The following is an 18597-nucleotide window of genomic DNA, read 5'->3' on the forward strand; positions in this document are numbered from 1 at the left end:
AAGCCATTACAACTGACACAGAAGCATGAAACTGAAAACAAGACAACATGAATCGCTTTGTTATCTTTCCACTGTCCTCACTTTCAATAATAAATAATAAGGGTTATTTCTGCTCACAATGGGCGTTTGGAGGGTGACCATGCATATCTGCATGATTAGTCCACGCCATTAAGGAAATGTGTCTGTGTTACCCGACATGAAAGCAGTTGATGCTTTTTCCTGTTCTGCCATTTAGTAAGTACTTTTTAAGTATATTAAATCCCACTTACAAAAAGCTTCCTTTTGGTGGAAAACCAAAAACCTCTTTTTTAGCACCAATTTTGAAGTTCGCTTAACCAATTATACAAACAATGTTGGCACGCGACAGCATGTGTCATTGCTTGTGCTCTTGTCAGTAAGATCTAAGACAACATTTGAGAGCTTGAAAATATGAATACGATTTAGGCTTGCACACACTATCACCACCACCCAGCATTTCTATTTATGCACAACAGCCACAGGGGCTGAAAGAGGGTTATTGGATGGACAAACAAAACCAAACTGTGTAGGGAAGGGAGGACTACTTCAATGTTATCTTATCCTCCCCCACCTTGGACAACGGCCTAGCAGCTCTAAAATTAGCCGTCACATCTAAACACAGTCTTTGGTGTAGCAGCTACTCTTTGATGGGAACTTGGCTCATGGCTGACACACTGAAAGCGCACTCAAGCCTGTCTCAAAATGTAGAGATGAAGCCGAGATAGTACACAAATACAAACCAGACGAGCATAGCCCTCTCAATTTTTACAAATAATCTAGAAGAATATGGAGGAAGTTATTATTTTAACTGATTTCCCCTTAAAGAAAGGATGTAATGTAACAATTGTAATTTTACAAAATGACAAGCATCTTCTAACAATAAATAAATCCAACAATAATTATACTGCCACATGACAAAAATGAAAGTGAGCTGCTATGATGTGATGTTTAAGATCAGTTCGAAAAACAAGAAGTGAAAGAAGAAAATGTGACTCAGCAAGGAGACTTTGTTTTTTTAAATACAGGGTTCCGGCTGATGATAGAATAAGTAGCTGGCAATTCATAGACCACCAACATCATGAAGCAGCAGTGAGCCTAAATCAGTCTAACCATCAGGTACACTTCCTCTTTGTGTGTGCGTGTATTAACATGTACTTTAGCTTGAGGAAAACACTGCCTGAGAAACAACCATGACCTCCCAGCAAGAGCAGATTTAAGTTTTTTTTTGTTTTTTTAAATAGATGAAAGCAGACCAACATCCTGTGTTCATAGCTATGCAGTGATACCACTATTTTGTGTGTTTTTAAGCAAATATAGGAGCGGGATTAGATATAAATGCTATGTTTACAGTATTGAATGCGTTGGCCACTCACACTCTCTCTCGGTGTATAACATTTTGTATACGCATGCATTCTTTAACAAATATATACAATAAAAAGACAGAGAGAAAACCCTAAAGAACAATAAATTAGAGAAATGTCCAATCTGATTGCACACAAATGCAGTATGAAATATACCAGCATGCAGTGATGAGGGGCCAAGCAGTTCAGCAGGTTACAGTCACCATGGCAACCAGATCTGAATTGTGTTAAAAGCGCTGAAAAGAAAAAAGTATTTATTTCCCCTTTTTGCAGTACCCCTTGGTCATTCCTAATGGAAGGGTGTTTTTGTTTTGTTTTTTTTTTGGGGGGGGGGGCAGGGTGCCTGTGGTCTGTGAAAATAACCCAATCACCCAATTGTAAAGTCAAGGTGGCATGTTATCAAACATAAGACCACATTGCTCTTGTAGCTTCCAACAGAGTTCAAATACAGAGTTGTAGAATTTCATTTTAACAAAAAAAAAAAAAAACAACTGTGTCAATTTTTCTGTGAGTATTGAAAAAGAAAAAACAAAACAAAAACAAAAACTGGACTACATGTTGATTTAATACCTTCCAAAATGGCTGAAATTGGTGCCACGAGCTGATGTGAATTCTGCTTTCCTAGGAATTCATAAGAGTCCTTTTTTGATAACCAAGTGTAATTGCACGTGGTTTGAAAAATCACACGCATAAATGAACACAAAATAAAAACCTACTGGCATAGCTAGACTGCTTGATATAGTGACACAAAAATTAAGTTAGAAATTATGAAAAAAAAACAAGAAAACAAAAACGATGATCTATGAAAAGAAGTAGTAACAGTTGAACTTCTTCACCCCCAATTATGTGTTGGTTCGCAAATATGGTGTCAACTGTCTCTAAAGACATGCTATTAAATTCTTACAAACAGAATAAATGGATTTGCAATGTCCATGGCTTCTAAGAGTCAATCATGTTCTGCCAAATTACTTAAACCACTTTTCACCACTGAAACAATCTGTTAACTATCCCAAATTCATGGCAGAAAAAACAGCAGTAATAAGGAGCAAGCTCAATGCTGCAAGATGTGTTTATGTGCCTTCCGCCATGCGATGCTTTGTATTCTTTTCACTCTCACGCCTACGAGTTACTTCCACTCACTCATAGTGCTAAATGGTCTGAACCTTCGTTACACGGAGAAGACTGGCCTCCCACTCACTACCCACTAGAAATGGCATTCTGCCACATGGGGAAGAGGGTGTCTGTGTGAGTGTGCTAAAAAAGCACAGGACAATGACACAAAAACAATAAGGGAGTAGTTAAACTCTCTCACAGCCTGTCATCCTTGAAATATTTCACATCAAATGCAAGTCAAAGTCCAACACACTGATATGGAGCCGCTGGGTAGGAAGCTAAGCTTAGTACTGCATTCCCCCTCTTCCCATTTTCCTGAATCTCAACAATCTATAGCGGACCTCAATTTCCTATGCCTAAGATGTGAGCTCTCTGCCATTCAGTGTGGCTATTAGTGTATTTCTCCAAACTCTATACCACAGTGCTTTGCCTGTTCCCTGTAAACAGGCTCCTTCTATACAGCATCAGTATGCAGTTTGCTTCAGGGGGAGGAGGAGCAGTAGCACAGGAGAGGAAAAGGGAAGGCTGGGAAAACAAAGCCTCTATGGTCCTCTCTCCAGCCGGGCCATGCCGAGCCGCAGCAGCGGGGGCGAGTTATGTAATGTGACTGGCAGGGCCCACTTCCCTGTTCAGAGCTGCCGCTCACACTAATCCCCACTGAGGAACAAGCCCTGCTTTGGAGAAGGAAGAGGAGATAGAAGGGGAGTTGTGAGGGAGCCAGTGGAGGAGGTGTGATTACAAGAATTTTTCCCTTTCATCTGCACCAAATCGAACACCCAGACATCTCCCCTCTCAGCTCCTCTTTTGAAAGATAAAAGAATTATATCAGCACTGCTGATGGCTGGCTACAGCATAGACTGAGACAGAAGCCATGCAGTAAAGACACGTTCCCATCACTTAGGAATCTTTCTGATGACTAATTTATCAGTTGTTTAAAGCAGAGAAAGACTAAAAACAAGAAAACATTTGAAACAGGATACAATCATGTGCTACATGTGAATTTAGAATCTTTCGATAGTCAAATCATATTTTAAATGCTGCAGATCTGTGTGGTTCTTCCTGTCCACACAGAACGTGGTTAATGGCAACATACTGGCCAGAGACCATAAAGTCAAACCTGACTTCAGGCAACAAAAGGCATATCAAAGAATGCCTCTGATAATGGTTAATCAGTAATCAAATCTGGAACTGCCACTGGATAGACATGACAAGTCTATCACTTCATATGTGGGTGGGGCTTCAGCTACACCACTTCGGATTAATTTATCTAGTGTGCCAGCAGCCTTTCGTTGTTACAGGTTAGTGTCCACACTGCCTGTGCAGAATACTGCTACGCATGTGTCAGTTTACTCGGACACAGCCAATATACAACCGCTCATTTTCTACAACAAAGTGCTGCAGAACTGGCTGCTTCACTCAGCTGTCATCTGCTTACTTTTCACCTTGCTTGTTTACAATTTCCAGACATAGAAGGAAAGAGGGGCGCAGCCGTCTGTTGAGGCTGCTAGTGGTGGGTGGCATCAACCAACAGAAAACTGGAATTGCATATAATAAAAACAAACAAACAAACAAACAGAAAATTGGATTAACTAGCTGGTATTTCTGGTGGTTACTAGTGAGGACAGACAAATGGTGGTCATAGTTCATACGCTCATAAACGTAGTTCTACAAACATATTAGTTAAACATTTCTGTCAAAACACAGTATGGATGCTGATTAATAAAGAAGTCAGCGCAGGGGCTTTGGTGCACCGTAGTAGAACCTCTTCTTTCAGTCATGATATGAAAAATCTGTGCTCGCTATGCAACCCATTCAGCTACACAATCTTGATCAGGAATCTCTACTTCAGGCCGAGAAAAATGAATGTGAGAAAAGATAACGCTAAAATGATGTCTGTACCATTTGTACGAGCAGATCACTGTTAACCCCACATAAAACTCACGCAGACAACTCATGCAGACATGACACCAAAACAGTCATGTTGGTAATAATAAACACACAGGGCAGAGAAAAGAACAAGTAATCACCAGGAACCTCAGTCAATTCTGCTAACCACGGAGACCAGGTGGAGGATTTAAAGCGGTTAAAAATAAAAGTCTGATTCTGATTTACTGAGCTGCTTGCCTGGAAACCATGTGACCAGCATCACATGAGGAGAGGGAGGAGGAGAGTGGCAACACACACACACACACACACACACACACACACACACACACACACACACAGCTCCACTCCTGGTACGATAATAAGCTTTGTGATCAGTTTCCTTGGTTTCCACTGACAGTAAGCAGATATAGGCAGCTCGGAGAGGTAAACAGAAGCTGCTCTTGCTAGTGCACGGCCACAGGCGCAGGGACGCGAGAGAGGCGGATGGGGAGGAAACAGAGAGAGATGAATTTGTGCAGAAGAGGTGCATAGGCAGCCTCGCAGCTGTTGGGTGTCGGGCAGTGCAGACAGTCCAGACGCTGAACCTTCAGCAGCTGAGTTAAAAAAACAAAACCAACTATTTTTTGCCCTTTCATTTCAATCTCATCTGTGAATTATATTTAACTGCTACCAACTTTACTGCATTTCCTGCCACAAGGCAGTGCGTGTTTGTTGATAGAAGTACAGTAAAATGGGTTGTGCTCTCAGCTACTCGCATTAATCAAACATAAAGATGTGTTTGTGCGTGTGCAATGCATGTGTGAGTGAGACAGATAGAGGGTAACGGAGGGCTTTTGTTGGACACATGCTAGTTCTGCACTACATGAGCTGTGACCTACTTTTTTACAGTCTCACACACACACACACACAGCCTTTGACAATGGGACAGGAAAGCAGAGGTTAGGCTTGCACTAAGCCCTATTCTTAATACATGCATTCCAATGGATAGAGCTCAGGGGCTGCTGAGCTTTCAGCCTGCCTGTTGGTACAAGCATCTCCTGCACAGTCTCATGCATGCCTAACAATACAGAGTAAATCCAACTACTTGTAGCATTTAGGCACATATGTGCATGTAAAGGGTCTAATGATAAGTAGAAAAAAAGAGCATTTTATAACTGATATATATTTGCAGCCAAAGTGAAAATTCTGAATAACAAAGTTTGCTTTCTAAAAATAAAACAAACCATTGGTAAGTATATAAGCTGCACTGCAACAAAACATGTTTGCCCTCATAGAAACACTTAACACAATTGTGATGTTTATTTCAATTTAGTCAGTAACGCATTAAAACATACCATATGATGATGCCATAGCACCAGTGGAGCTTTGATAGGCTTCAGGGGAAATAAAAAACTGCAAATCCCATGAAAATGACATCTTTTCCTATTTTTGTAGTTAGCGGTGAGCATGAAACCACATGGAGGTTCATGCTAGGGCTGCTCGATTATGGCAAAAATGATAATCACGATTATTTTCACTGAAATTGAGATCACGATTATTTGACGATATTTATTTAACCCTTTAAGACCTACTATAGAACCGAGTCCACCAGAGCTTATATTATTTTTTTTACATGCTGTAGTGCCATTTGTGGGAGCATTTCAAGTTGCTATACATCAATACAACTGTTATAGCCCATATTTTAATAATATGTATGCATTAAGTCCATAGTAATTACATAAATTGCAAAAAAGTGCAATAAACTACAAAAAAAATTGAAAATCGCTTTTGTTTTGTTTACATATATTTCTACTTGGAGAAATTTAAGAGGCTTATCTCTCAAAACTTTAAATACAATAAAGTTGCAAAAAATTGTTTCCCACCACAGGAAATTTATTTTGAGTGTCTTCATAGTTTTATTTTGGAGATACAGCAATTTTTATATACTGCAGGAAAAACAAAAAACAATCCTATGATGCAAATTTGCAAAGAAAACAGCATGTGCATCATTTCAATGTGGGAAGTGTTACGAACAGCTGATGGATCGGCAAAGCGTGTTTCTGGAATATTATGTCTTTGTTCCTGCAAGCGCTTTTTATGCAATTTTTGCAAAGCTATATGTGGAAGGAAACCGTGACCGAGGACAAGCTGATGGCATCAGATGTAAGTACAACTCCTCCGGTTTCATATGCAAAACAAATTATTGCGCTAGCTTACACGGCTCAGGTTCTACAGGGATTTAAAAATAGTTACGCAAAACGGAGCGTGCTGCTCTGACCGGCTTTAAAGGGTTAACAATGACTTTAAAAAATAATATAAAATAGTGTGCAACACCACTGAAGTTTTTTTTTTTAAACTCTCTTTTCAACCAACGGCAGTCACTCTCCAAATAACTTCTGCTTAGCTTTCCGGGCTTCCCTCGGGTCCTCTTAATCAGCGGTCTCCAACCTTTTTTGCGCCACGGACGGTTTATGCCCGACAATATTTTCACGGACCGGCCTTTAAGGTGTCGCGGATAAATTAGGGAGGGGCTAATAATCGGCTCAGTCATTTTTAATGATTGTTGAAAGCCCAGATCGTAATCGTGATTAAAATTCGATTAATTGAGCAGCCCTAGTTCATGCTGACAACTTGATGCCGTATATGCCAATGTAGGAGGTGCTCTGAACAGCTGATCAGATCGATAAACTGTTTGGATTATGTTTTTGTTGTTCCATGCACTTTTTATGCGATTTTTGCAAACCCAAATTAGGAGGGCGATATGACCAAAAATATTTATCACGATATACATTTGAAAATTTGCGATAACGATATAACTGACGATATAATTGACACTAGACAAGATACTTTACAACTCCACAACTTTATTCGTGCAAAACAAATATTAAAAAAAAATCGAGGTGTTTTCACTTAAACGAGCAGCTGTTTTTATCTGCATTAAAGTTATATAAAAATTTAACAGCACAAATGCAAATTCCTTGCTGACAGTTTAACCAAAAGGCATTTCCAGTGGAAATTGGAGGACATATCCTCAGCATAACCATGTATAATATCCACAAAACTTAAAAAGAGGTTATACACACACAATACCGTAATACTATGCTGAAGCACAGTACGTATCACTCCGCGAGGCTCCTGCCGATGATAGCCGCAACACTCCGACAATCCATCAAGCGGTGCGGCTTCGTAGCTTAGCAAAGTTCTACTAAAACATTTGACAGATTTCCGAGCGCCGTGTACCACATAAAATCGTTTCGAGGTCAGTAAACACAACCAGAACTCATACATAGGGCACACGGGATTATAAGGGGCACTGTCGATTTTCAGAAAAATCAAAGGATTGATTTTAAGTGTGCTGTATTTTCCAAACAACACGGTAATAACGACGGCCCGCTAGCATGCTCTACCAAAAATAGTGCTTTGTTGTGTATCTGATGGACAAAAGCTAAACCAGTTCCACACCACTGAAGTTGCAGCATTTTTACAAACCAAGTGTGGGTCATCCGTTTCATTCAACAATCCGCTTTCGCCCTTCTTATTCCCTGTCGCCGGCACGCTTTTTCCGCCATGTGCGTATGAAAACAAAGGCACTGCGCATGCGTGTTTTACCCATATTCTATCGTGATATTTCATTTTCCTATCATTGCCCGACATTAGACCAGTATTACCGTGAACGGTATGATATGGCCCAGCCCTACCCCCAAATGGAAGAAAACAGTGGTCTGGGACATGTTAAATCCGGTATATCCAAGTCCAATTCGTCTGGTTTTAGATGCCAAAAGAATTATTACTCTAGCTTATTTGGTTATACCTGGATTTCAAAATGGATGTTTGATAGTAAAGGGCATGTTGGGAATAACACGGAGAGACTGTCACACCGCACCAGAGCTGGAGTTATCCATTTTTTCATTTTTCTTTAATAGAAACTGGTTTTACACAAGATCATATCAAACAAGTTTACTTGCAAAATATCCAAATCTAATTCTTGGGGGGCTCTACAAATATATCACAATGAAATTAGTCAAGAACTTCAGGAGAACAAGCTATGAATATAGGGTCACCTAAACTAAAGAGAGGTCAATTCAGAGCTAACTCTTCAATCCATAGCAAACACCTGAAAACTTCTCCATGTGAATATCATTTGATTCCTGTGCTCTCCTCGTAAAGAATGTCTTTGCACACAACATGCATCCCAATCCCAAAAAGCCCTCAAAAGAAACAAACAGCCATAAAACATCTTTTTAAGAAGAAACTTCTCGCTAGTAGAGGTTCAGTGAAAGAGGCCTAAAAAGACCAAGTAAAAAATTATTTGTGTCAACATACCGATTCCATGGCTGTAGGAGAATGTCAGTGGGCTAAAATCCAAATAGAAAATACACCTGCTGCTGCAGAATCCACGAATTCTGAAAAAGGATAAAAAAAATATATATATATATATAATATATATAAAATTATTGAACAGAAAAACACAAACAGTCTCACATTTTTATGCAACACATTCAGATGGACGGAGAGGGTAAAATTTATCCTCAAAGGATCTCTTAGTTATTTAACTGAGAAAAGCAGTGAAGCATTTTGTCCCCACATTTGCTCCTCCAACTAAACACTAGATACTCCCATCTTTGTCTTATCAAAAACATGTTACCTCATGTACTTCAAAGTGATTTCAATATGTTACAAAGATAAACTTTTCCTTATCCTTAACCTTCCGCGCCTGGACATGTCATGTCCACGCAATTTGAATTTCCATGCACCAGTATCCTTTTTATGACTGTATGGTTTGCAAGTCTGGAAAAAAAAAATTCAACCTCTGAACAACAAGTGACTATATGAAATACGTCAGAGACAGGTCAACGAGTAATGGCATAAAGAGAAATCCTGAAGTCAGTGTACTGCTGTTGGCCCTGCCCCCAGTCCAACCACACAATGAGGACAAGGGTTTATCAGGATTTAGGCAGCGGGACATGGGAGGGTATTTAACAGGGGCCCAGTGTTGGGTTTGGCATTCCGGTGATTTTGGGACAAAACTCCAATCTGAACCCACACGTATTACATCATTTCATATGCTTTAATGCATTATAACAGGGCTAAAGGGAAAAATTCAATAGCATCTTGTTTTCAGTTTTAGCAGGGTGGCAAGTGTGAATGCAAGACAGGATTAAGGTCAGACCTCCCTAGGAGGGCCTGAGTGGTAAGGAGGATGATGGTTAGATGTGCATTTGTGTTTGTACTGGAGTGGAACCTGTGGGGGCTTTCCCAGTGGGAAGTACAGGATTGATGGATTGTTACAATCCAGACAGGGAGTACAACACCACCCTCCCAGAGTTTGTAATACAGGATAAGGACAATCCATTTTATTGATCCCAAAAAAACAAAACAAAACAAAAAAAACAACCCGCCAACAAAAAACCAACTGACAAAGACCATAACGATGAAACCAAAGCCAACTTTGGTAGATAAGGTTAATCGGTCGAGTCACATTATAGTGCTTAACACACCATATTACTAAGAGTAAAAGTGTTTGAAATTTAACAACTGTTATCTGTACAATATAGTAAAACACTGCATTGTGTCACTCCAGAGACAATGAAAATATGTTCCCTTATTGTTAAAAAATAAATTAAAAAATAAAAATAATATCCCCATTCCTTTCCCCTTCAGCATGACAACTCAGACCAGCTATTTGTACTGTTTGACCAAGTCAGACAACGTGTTGCACAAACAACTTGTTTTGAGCGTGATTCAACCACTACTACCTTCTCCAGAGACCTTTGTAAGATTTGAGATTTTTTTGTCAGCTTTCTACAAAATGCTTCTGGACATGCATATTTTATTCTGCTTAGCCTGTATTGCAGAGTATGTCAAAGAGAGCAGTGTTTTATATTTTAATTATACTCTGTTAAACAGAAAAAAAAAGACAGCCGACCTGTCCCTTTGCACAAATTCTTTTAGAAGAAACTGCTAAGGAAATACGAGTGACATAAGAAGTTCAACTACGGTGCAGAACAGACAACAGATATCCATCTTCAGGGAGATAGTCAAACAGGTGCCAATGAAATATGCAAGAAAGAAAAATGGATCATCATCTTTGTGCACAGCCTATGAAATCAGCTCACATGAAATCTGCGGTGAGAATCACAAAATATGTGTGCATTGCTCAGGGAACAAAAGCCAACTAACACCAAGGTGGAACGGTTGTTTACCTACTGGAACTGACAAACTTCTTACTGATGCTTTCGTCTTAGATAAAGAGCGTTGACTAAGCTACACCAGGAGAGCATGAGAGAGTGACGCATATGTGCTGCACACGCACAAAATCTACTGAACAGGCAAATTTAGACAAAACATTAACCCGACTGACATGAGTCCCATAAAAGCCTAACTTTTGACTGTAGAAGTCTCCAAACGCTGACACGTTTCTATGTTTTCTATACAACTGTGTAAGATTTGTTTCTATACTAATACAGGTCAACAGGTTGAAACACCTGCTTAAAGTGTGGCTCCACTTAACTCCTCTTCGTAAAAAGCCTCGCCTTCAAACTATGCAGAGCTGACTTCAAACATTTAACATGATCATGCATAATTAGAAGACATTTCTAGCTCTGCATCACCATGACAACAGGTCTGCATATTCACTTCTGCATCTTCACTGTCACCATTATCAAGCTGCTGAAATATCAGCAGTGTTTTTCAGATTGCTTCACCAACTTTATTGCAGCACTGCAGGTCACATGTCAGCGAGGAACAGAAGAATATGTGAGGCACGGTGCAATAAGCTACAACATGTGTGCACTTCTACAAGCCTTTCTAAATCCTGCTCCAAGGTGAGCGAGCTAGTGAGACCAGCCCTGGTTTTAATGGTGACCTTCAACAAGAATCAGAGCCCGTCTTTGATGCTGACAGACTATGACTGATGAAAGAGATAAATCTCTTCACTGGAGCTTGGAGAATAGAACTGCGCCTAGACTGACTCAAACATTTGGTTGCAGCAAAATAAAGAAAGAAAAAAAGACAGAGGTATAGTTTAGAGAGCTTTACTTACCTAACCATCTCATCAGCTGTATCAACACTGCAAATGTCCTGCCGTTTAAACTTAAGACTAGACTCACTGTGTGCAGTGAGGACAGAGACCAACAGTTCCATGTGAATGACCACTAATGGCACCTGAAGTGCGTGTTCTCTTTGTGTAAAGAGAAAGGCCTTCTCTGGATGTTTTGGGATTATGGAGGACAGGCAAGATTTAACACAGGTTTCAGGGCACAGATATCTTTTTGCTTCACTTTCTGCAAACCTGAATCACTACTTGTTTTCCATCAGAAGTCTGGACCATAAAACACAAACTCAACAGTGCTCCCCAAGGCTATAACGCACCTCTTCAGTCAGCTCTGTGTCTGGCTGTCCTATCATAGAGCAGATCAGAGGCAGCTGAAAGTCAACCTGGAACAACAGCTCAGGCCCTTGTCTGATTTCATAAAGAGTGTCACAGGCCACATAGGCATCGTGCAAGGGCATTCAGACCAGAAATACTGCAGGACTTTACCGAGGTAAGAGACTGAAACAAAAAGTTGTGTTTTTCTTTGATATCACAGATGCTGTACTGCAAAAACTAGAAATAATGAACACATGGAATGGGGTGAACCAATGCTAGTGCATCTGACAAAAAAAACAGACATCTCAAGAGCTATGTATGGAGACTTAGATCATCAGAGACAAAGAAATAACCAAAAAGCAGTATGCAAATTAGGGCTGGGCCATATTATACCGTTCACGGTAATACCGGTATAATGTTAGGCAACGATAGGAAAATGAAATATCGCGATAGAATGGGAGTAAAACGCGCATGCGCAGTGCCTTTGTTTTCATACGCACATGGCCGATTGTTGAGTGAAACAGATGAACCAGAATTGGTTTGTAAAAATGGTGCAACTTCCGTGATGTGGAACTGGTTTGGTGTTTGTCCGTCAGATACACAACAAAGCACATTTTTTTGCAGAACATGCAAGCGGCCGTTGTCATTGTCATATTTGTCGGACTAAGATGCTCTTAAATCTGGGAGTAATCTGGGTCCTAAACTCCGTATGCTTCAGGTCAAACAACACTGCAGCATCACTGAGAGTTAAAAACTGTCTAAATTCTTTCATCTTTAATAAAACGATCAGCATTGCTGCTTTACCAGGTGTAACTATAAAGTTTAACTTCCAGGCATCCATGAAAACAAAAGTTATTACATTTAACGGAGTTAGAAGTTAGCAGGAAGCTAGCGGAAGTTAGCTCGCTAGTTTCGCTAGTTACCTAAGCATGATATTGCATGTTCTGACTGAGAGATTTCTGAAAAAAATCAAACGTACAGCTCTGCTATCACTTCCAACATAAATGAAGACAGGAAACTAAACAGCAGTGACGTTTGTAGGGTTACTGAAGTTGGGCTAGCTGGTATATAATGATGTGCTACGTGATCGCTAGCGACACAGCTATGTTAGCATAACATAAACAGTGAAGCTGGAGGACGAACACTAACACTTTTCCACTTATAAAAGTTAACGTTAAGGTTCCTGATAGTTAGAGACAAATGCAATCGCATGGCAGGATGCTGTAAACGGACCAAACTTCAGTCAGGAGAACAACTGAGATAATCCATCCACAATACGAGGTTAGTCATTAATATACTGCAACAACATGGGAATAGAACAGCTGCCAGAGAATTCAACATTAATGAATCAATGGTACAGAAGTGGAGGAAGCAAGAAGAATGAGTTTAATAAAGTTTGATTTATCTGACTGCTTTGTTTCGCTTAATGTGCCTTATAATCCCGTGCACCTTATGGTCCGAAAAATGCGTACTGCACACTGCAGTTTAATGTTGCAAAGCACCTATTTTTAACTTCAGTGGATATTATATATGGTTATGCTCAGGATATGTCAGCCCATTTCTACTGGAAATGCCTTTTGGTTAAACTTTCAGCAAGGAATTTGCATTTGCACTGTTACATTTTTATAAAGCTTTAATGTACATAAAAACCAGCTTCTTGTTTAAGTGAAAATAAATGGAAGGTTGTCTTTTTGCGCTAGTAATGTTGTGGAGTTGTATTTTGTCTCGCATCAATTATATCGTCGGTTATATCGTTATCGCAAATTTTCAAATGTATATCGTGATAAATATTTTTGGCCATATCGCCCTGCTCTAATGCAAATAGTATTGCACCTCAAATGCACAGAAGCAGCTCAAATTCAGGCATCGAGATCTGGATTTTAAAAAAAAACCCCAAAAAAACCAATGAATTTCTCAACTTTATATTAACAACATATCGTTAAAATGTTCTAATGTGAACAATTTGGGAACATATCATTTATGGAAGTGGTATAGACTGGGGGTGCACATAAGTGGTCCACAGGTGCGCATTTGCTGTCAAAATAAAAGACGCGCACCAAATAAGAAGTTGCAACGCGCGTTTGCATACATATAAAAGGCACTGTTTTTGTCCACTAAAGTGGGATTTTCACGGCATATTCTGCACCACATCTCTGTGTGTTCATCATTGGTTTGAAGCCAGCTCACCTCCTGCAACCATACACGCTTCTTTTGCAGAATGGACTCCTTCTGACATTTCTTTGGAGGTGGAGGAACACCAAAGTAATTGCTTAAAGGAGCTTGCTTCTTTGACATCTTTAAGAGTTCTAAACAAATGTCTGTCCTCTAGGGCTGCCACAAACGATTATTTTGATAGTCGACTAGTCACCGATTATTTATGCGATTAGTCGACTAATCAGATCATCATCCACTGGACGTAAAACTACAGCTTATTGCACCAGCAGCATCTGCTCTTATATAACTATCGTTAGCTTACAGCTTTAAGCTTTTAAGGTGCTAACTAAAAATAAAGACAAGATGATAGTTTATTCAATTTTAATGAAATTTGCAGATTGTTTCGGTAAAGTTTAATAAACTCCTTGCTATCTAAAATATAACAGGACACCGGAGTATATTCTCCAGCATCTCACACTTCTGATAATCAGCTGTCTGCTTGACGTTTATTCAGCTGTGTAAAAACTATAACTTTAATCTCAGCCAAACCGATTTACTCAGGAACAAATAAAATACAAAAAAAAAAAAAAAAAAAAAAAAAAAAAAAAGCCAAACAACAACATTTTTAATTTATCTAAGTGACTCATATATATTTAACCTGAGTCGCGAAAGACGGCGGTGAGTTTGAAAACAATTTGCCGGGAGTCCGGTGTTCTCACGGCGCTAGTGACCTAGCCCCCGGCTAGCTATCGAGCTAGTGGGTAACAGACGTCTCCGAAAACGTCGGAGCGCTTTTGAAAATATGTGGTGTCCTGATAAACTGAGCCGATATTTGAGGTTTACACAGCTACATTCTCGCCTGAAAATATGTTAAACGTTTATTTTGTGACCCAGAAAGAATAATAAGAGTAATATTAAAACTAACTAGCTACCGCCATTGTTGGAAACTAAGCTGGGCCGCGCTATGAATTCTGGGACACGGCTGCTTCTTCTTCTTCGGGGTTTAACGGCAGCTGGCATCCTTGTACATGCTGTGCTGCCATCTTCTGTTTCAGTCCGTTATTACACTCTTAAATCCTGCTATTATTCCTGCGTCTTTTGCGATCTTACAAAGCTTCAAACGACACGTCGACTATTAAATCAGTCGTCGACGATTTTGATAGTCGACGTAATCGTGACTAGTCGACAAATCGTGGCAGCCCTACTGTCCTCCTCCAGAAAATCTTATGTACGCAAATATACGTTGCAACTTCTTATCTGGTGCGCGTCTTTAATTTTGACAGCGAATGCGCACCTGCTGACCACTTATGTGCATCCCTGGGTATAGAGACCTGCACATCAAAACAACTCCAGCACAATGGCCAACAAACAACAGGTCAGTTCGTCCATCTGTCATTTCATGTCTCAAAAAAAGAGAACTCTACGAACAATTTTTGGATATATGCGATCAATATTTCAATCACTAAAAACAGCAAGGTCCTTCCAGAGTAGAGCAGGGCGATATGACCAAAAATATTTATCACGATATGCATTTGAAAATTTGCGATAATGATATAACTGACGATATAATTGACACTAGACAAAATACTTTACAACTCCACAACTTTATTAGTGTAAAGCCCCCCACCATCAATGTATTTTCACTTAAACGAGCAGCTGTTTTTATCTGCATTAAAGTTATATAAAAATTTAACAGCACAAATGCAAATTCCTTGCTGACAGTTTAACCAAAAGGCATTTCCAGTGGAAACTGGCCGACATATCCTCAGCATAACCATGTATAATATCCACAAAACTTAAAAAAAGGTTATACACACACACACACACACACAATACGGTAATATTATCACTCCCCCAGGCTCCTGCCTACGATAGCCGTAATGCTCCGACAATCCATCAAGCGGTGCGGCTTTGTAGCTTAGCAAAGTCGTACTAAAACATTTGACAGATTTTCGAGCGCCGTGTACCACATAAAATCGTTTCGAGGTCAGTAAACACAACCAGAACTCATACATAGGGCACACGGGATTATAAGGGGCACTGTCGATTTTCAGAAAAATCAAAGGATTGATTTTAAGTGTGCTGTATTTTCCAAAAAACACGGTAATAACGACGGCCCGCTAGCATGCGCTACCAAAAATAGTGCTTTGTTGTGTATCTGACGGACAAACGCTAAACCAGTTCCACACCACTGAAGTTGCAGCATTTTTACAAACCAATTCTGGTTCATCCATTTCATTCACCGATCCGCTTTCGCCCTTCTCATTCTCCGTCGCCGGCACGCTTTTTCCACCATGTGCATATGAAAACAAAGGCACTGCACATGTGCGTTTTACCCATATTCTATCGCGATATTTCATTTTCTTATCGTTGCCCAACATTATACCGGTATTACCATGAACGGCCTCTGGAATATGGCCCAGCACTATTCCAGAGGGCCACTTATTTACATACGTCTTGTGGATAATCACTCCACTTACACTAGAACCGTTATGGCTAAGCCAACATTAGGTAGGTACTTTACATAGATTCATGTGAGGTTATTTTCAGGATCACTGCAGAGAGAATAGCAGAGCAGTAGAGACAAATGGTAAATGGTCTGTATATAAGCAGTAATATTAGACTAACTACCCTATGTTGTAAATCTAATTAAACCTTATTTTCAGTTGTCCCCAAAATATTCTTGCAGCTTTAGATGATCCACCATTCACGAAGAAGGAGGGTTCATAAGGGTGGGTTAGCTTTTAGCTGCAATACTGCAGGGAGCTGTGATCAAACTAAATGGCAAGTCATTAGTACATTTAACTGAAAGTACTAAGTACTATGATTAAGCATCATGTATATAAATATTTTTTAAATCAAAGCCACAATTAGATGAGCCTCTTCACTTAGTAACCTAATATAGTTTTACCTGTTCAACAGACATCTGCTCACGTACATCCACAAATTCCACACTGTACAAAGTTCAGGAAAAGGGTAAAAAAAACCCCAACAAACTCTGTCACCCTCTCACCCACTGTGTCTGCTGTTTCGTCTGTGGCACATAGGGCTGCCACGATTAGTCGACTAGTCACGATTACGTCGACTATCAAAATCGTCGACGACTAATTTAATAGTCGACGCGTCGTTTGAAGCTTTGTAAGATCCCAAAAGACGCAGGAATTAGTAGGATTTAAGAGTGTAATAACGGACTGAAACAGAAGATGGCAGCACTGCATGTACAAGGATGCCAACTGCCGTTAAACCCCGAAGAAGAAGAAGCTCTGTCCCAGAATTCATAGCGCGGCCCAGCCCAGTTTCCAACAATGGCGGCAGCTAGTTAGTTTTAATGTTACTCTTATTATTCTTTCTGGGTCACAAAATAAACGTTTAACATATTTTCAGGCGAGAATGTAGCTGTGTAAACCTCAAATATCTGCTCAGTTTATCAAGACACCACATATTTTCAAAAGCGCTCCGACGTTTTCGGAGACATCTGTTACCCACTAGCTCGATAGCGAGCCGGGGGCGAGGCTCACTAGCGCCGTGAGAACACCGGACTCCCGGCAGATCGTTTTCAAACCCACTGCCGTCTTTCGCTACTCAGGTTAAATATATATAAGTCACTTAGATAACTTAAAATGTTATTGTTTGGCTTTTTTTAGTATTTTATTTGTTCTTGAGTAAATCGGTTTGGCTGAGATTAAAGTTATAGTTCTTACACAGCTGAATAAACATCAAGCAGACAGCTGATTATCAGAAGTGTGAGATGCTGGAAAATTTACTCCGGTGTCCCGTTATATTTTAGATAGCAAGGAGTTGATTAAACTTCACCGAAACAATCTGCAGATTTCATTAAAATTTAATAAACTATCATCTTGTCTTTATTTTTAGTTAGCACAGACCTTAAACACTTAAAGCTGTAAGCTAATGATAGTTATATAAGAGCAGATGCTGCTGGTGCAATAAGCTGTAGTTTTACGTCCAATGGATGATGATCTGATTAGTCGACTAATCGCAAAAATAATCGGTGACTAGTCGACTATCAAAATAATCGTTTGTGGCAGCCCTAGTGGCACACAATTACTGTTTCACGGGTGGATAAAGCCACAGTAATTGAATGTTACATTAAATTGCAACCCACCCTACCCTGATTCCCAGTCACAGCCACCAATCCTTAATGACTTTTCTGGTGGAAACCCTGGAATAACTATCTGCAACCACCATTTTGCCGAAACACACCTGATAAAATAAAAAAAAAAACAATTAAAAAAAAAATTGGCTCGTACTGAAATAAAGTCTTGCTTTGCCCTTGAGGTGGGGGTCCCCATATGGACGTAACATCACATGTAAACCATTAATAGCATCTGAAGGGTGCCTGGTGTTGATGATAAACCCGTGGTTATATCGAGTTTGAGATAAACAATATGAAGCAACAGCAGCTCAGCAGAACAGCCCGGGTTCAGCCTGCAGTATGTCAAAGGATCAGGTATCAGGCCTTATTGTAATATTTTAACTAATTAGATTCAGTCATCTGCTCCTCTATGCGCAAACACTGGAGGGGAAACCTGATACTGGAGGGTGTGGGTAGACAGCTGTGGGGAGGGAGGATGGGCCAAGGGGAGGAGAGAGAAAAAGAGATGCACACCGCACATCTCCTCTTCAAAAACATCTACATTATTGATAAAGGCTGGTTTCTGCAGGGAGGGACCAGAGCACAGCGATCCTACACATCTC

The 18597-nt window shown here is 40.0% G+C and overlaps 1 protein-coding gene across 4 annotated transcripts in view; it reads right to left on the reverse strand.

The window, feature by feature from the left end:
- ankrd11 (ankyrin repeat domain 11) overlaps nucleotides 1-18597 on the reverse strand; it is a 118555-nt gene that overhangs the window by 78601 nt on the left and 21357 nt on the right. For 3 of the 4 annotated variants that reach the window (XM_085455602.1, XM_085455608.1, XM_085455588.1), the window contains exon 2: nucleotides 8682-8761. The exons of the other annotated variant lie outside the window; for it this stretch is intronic. The gene's annotated coding sequence lies outside the window, so the exon portion shown is untranslated. The remainder of the gene's footprint in view (nucleotides 1-8681; nucleotides 8762-18597) is intronic. 4 annotated transcript variants of the gene reach the window in all.

This window comes from Copadichromis virginalis, linkage group LG1 (genome assembly GCF_057382275.1).
Source record: "Copadichromis virginalis isolate Kocher_CV1m ecotype Utaka linkage group LG1, C_Virginalis_male_GT1.1, whole genome shotgun sequence".
Lineage (NCBI taxonomy): Eukaryota > Metazoa > Chordata > Actinopteri > Cichliformes > Cichlidae > Copadichromis > Copadichromis virginalis.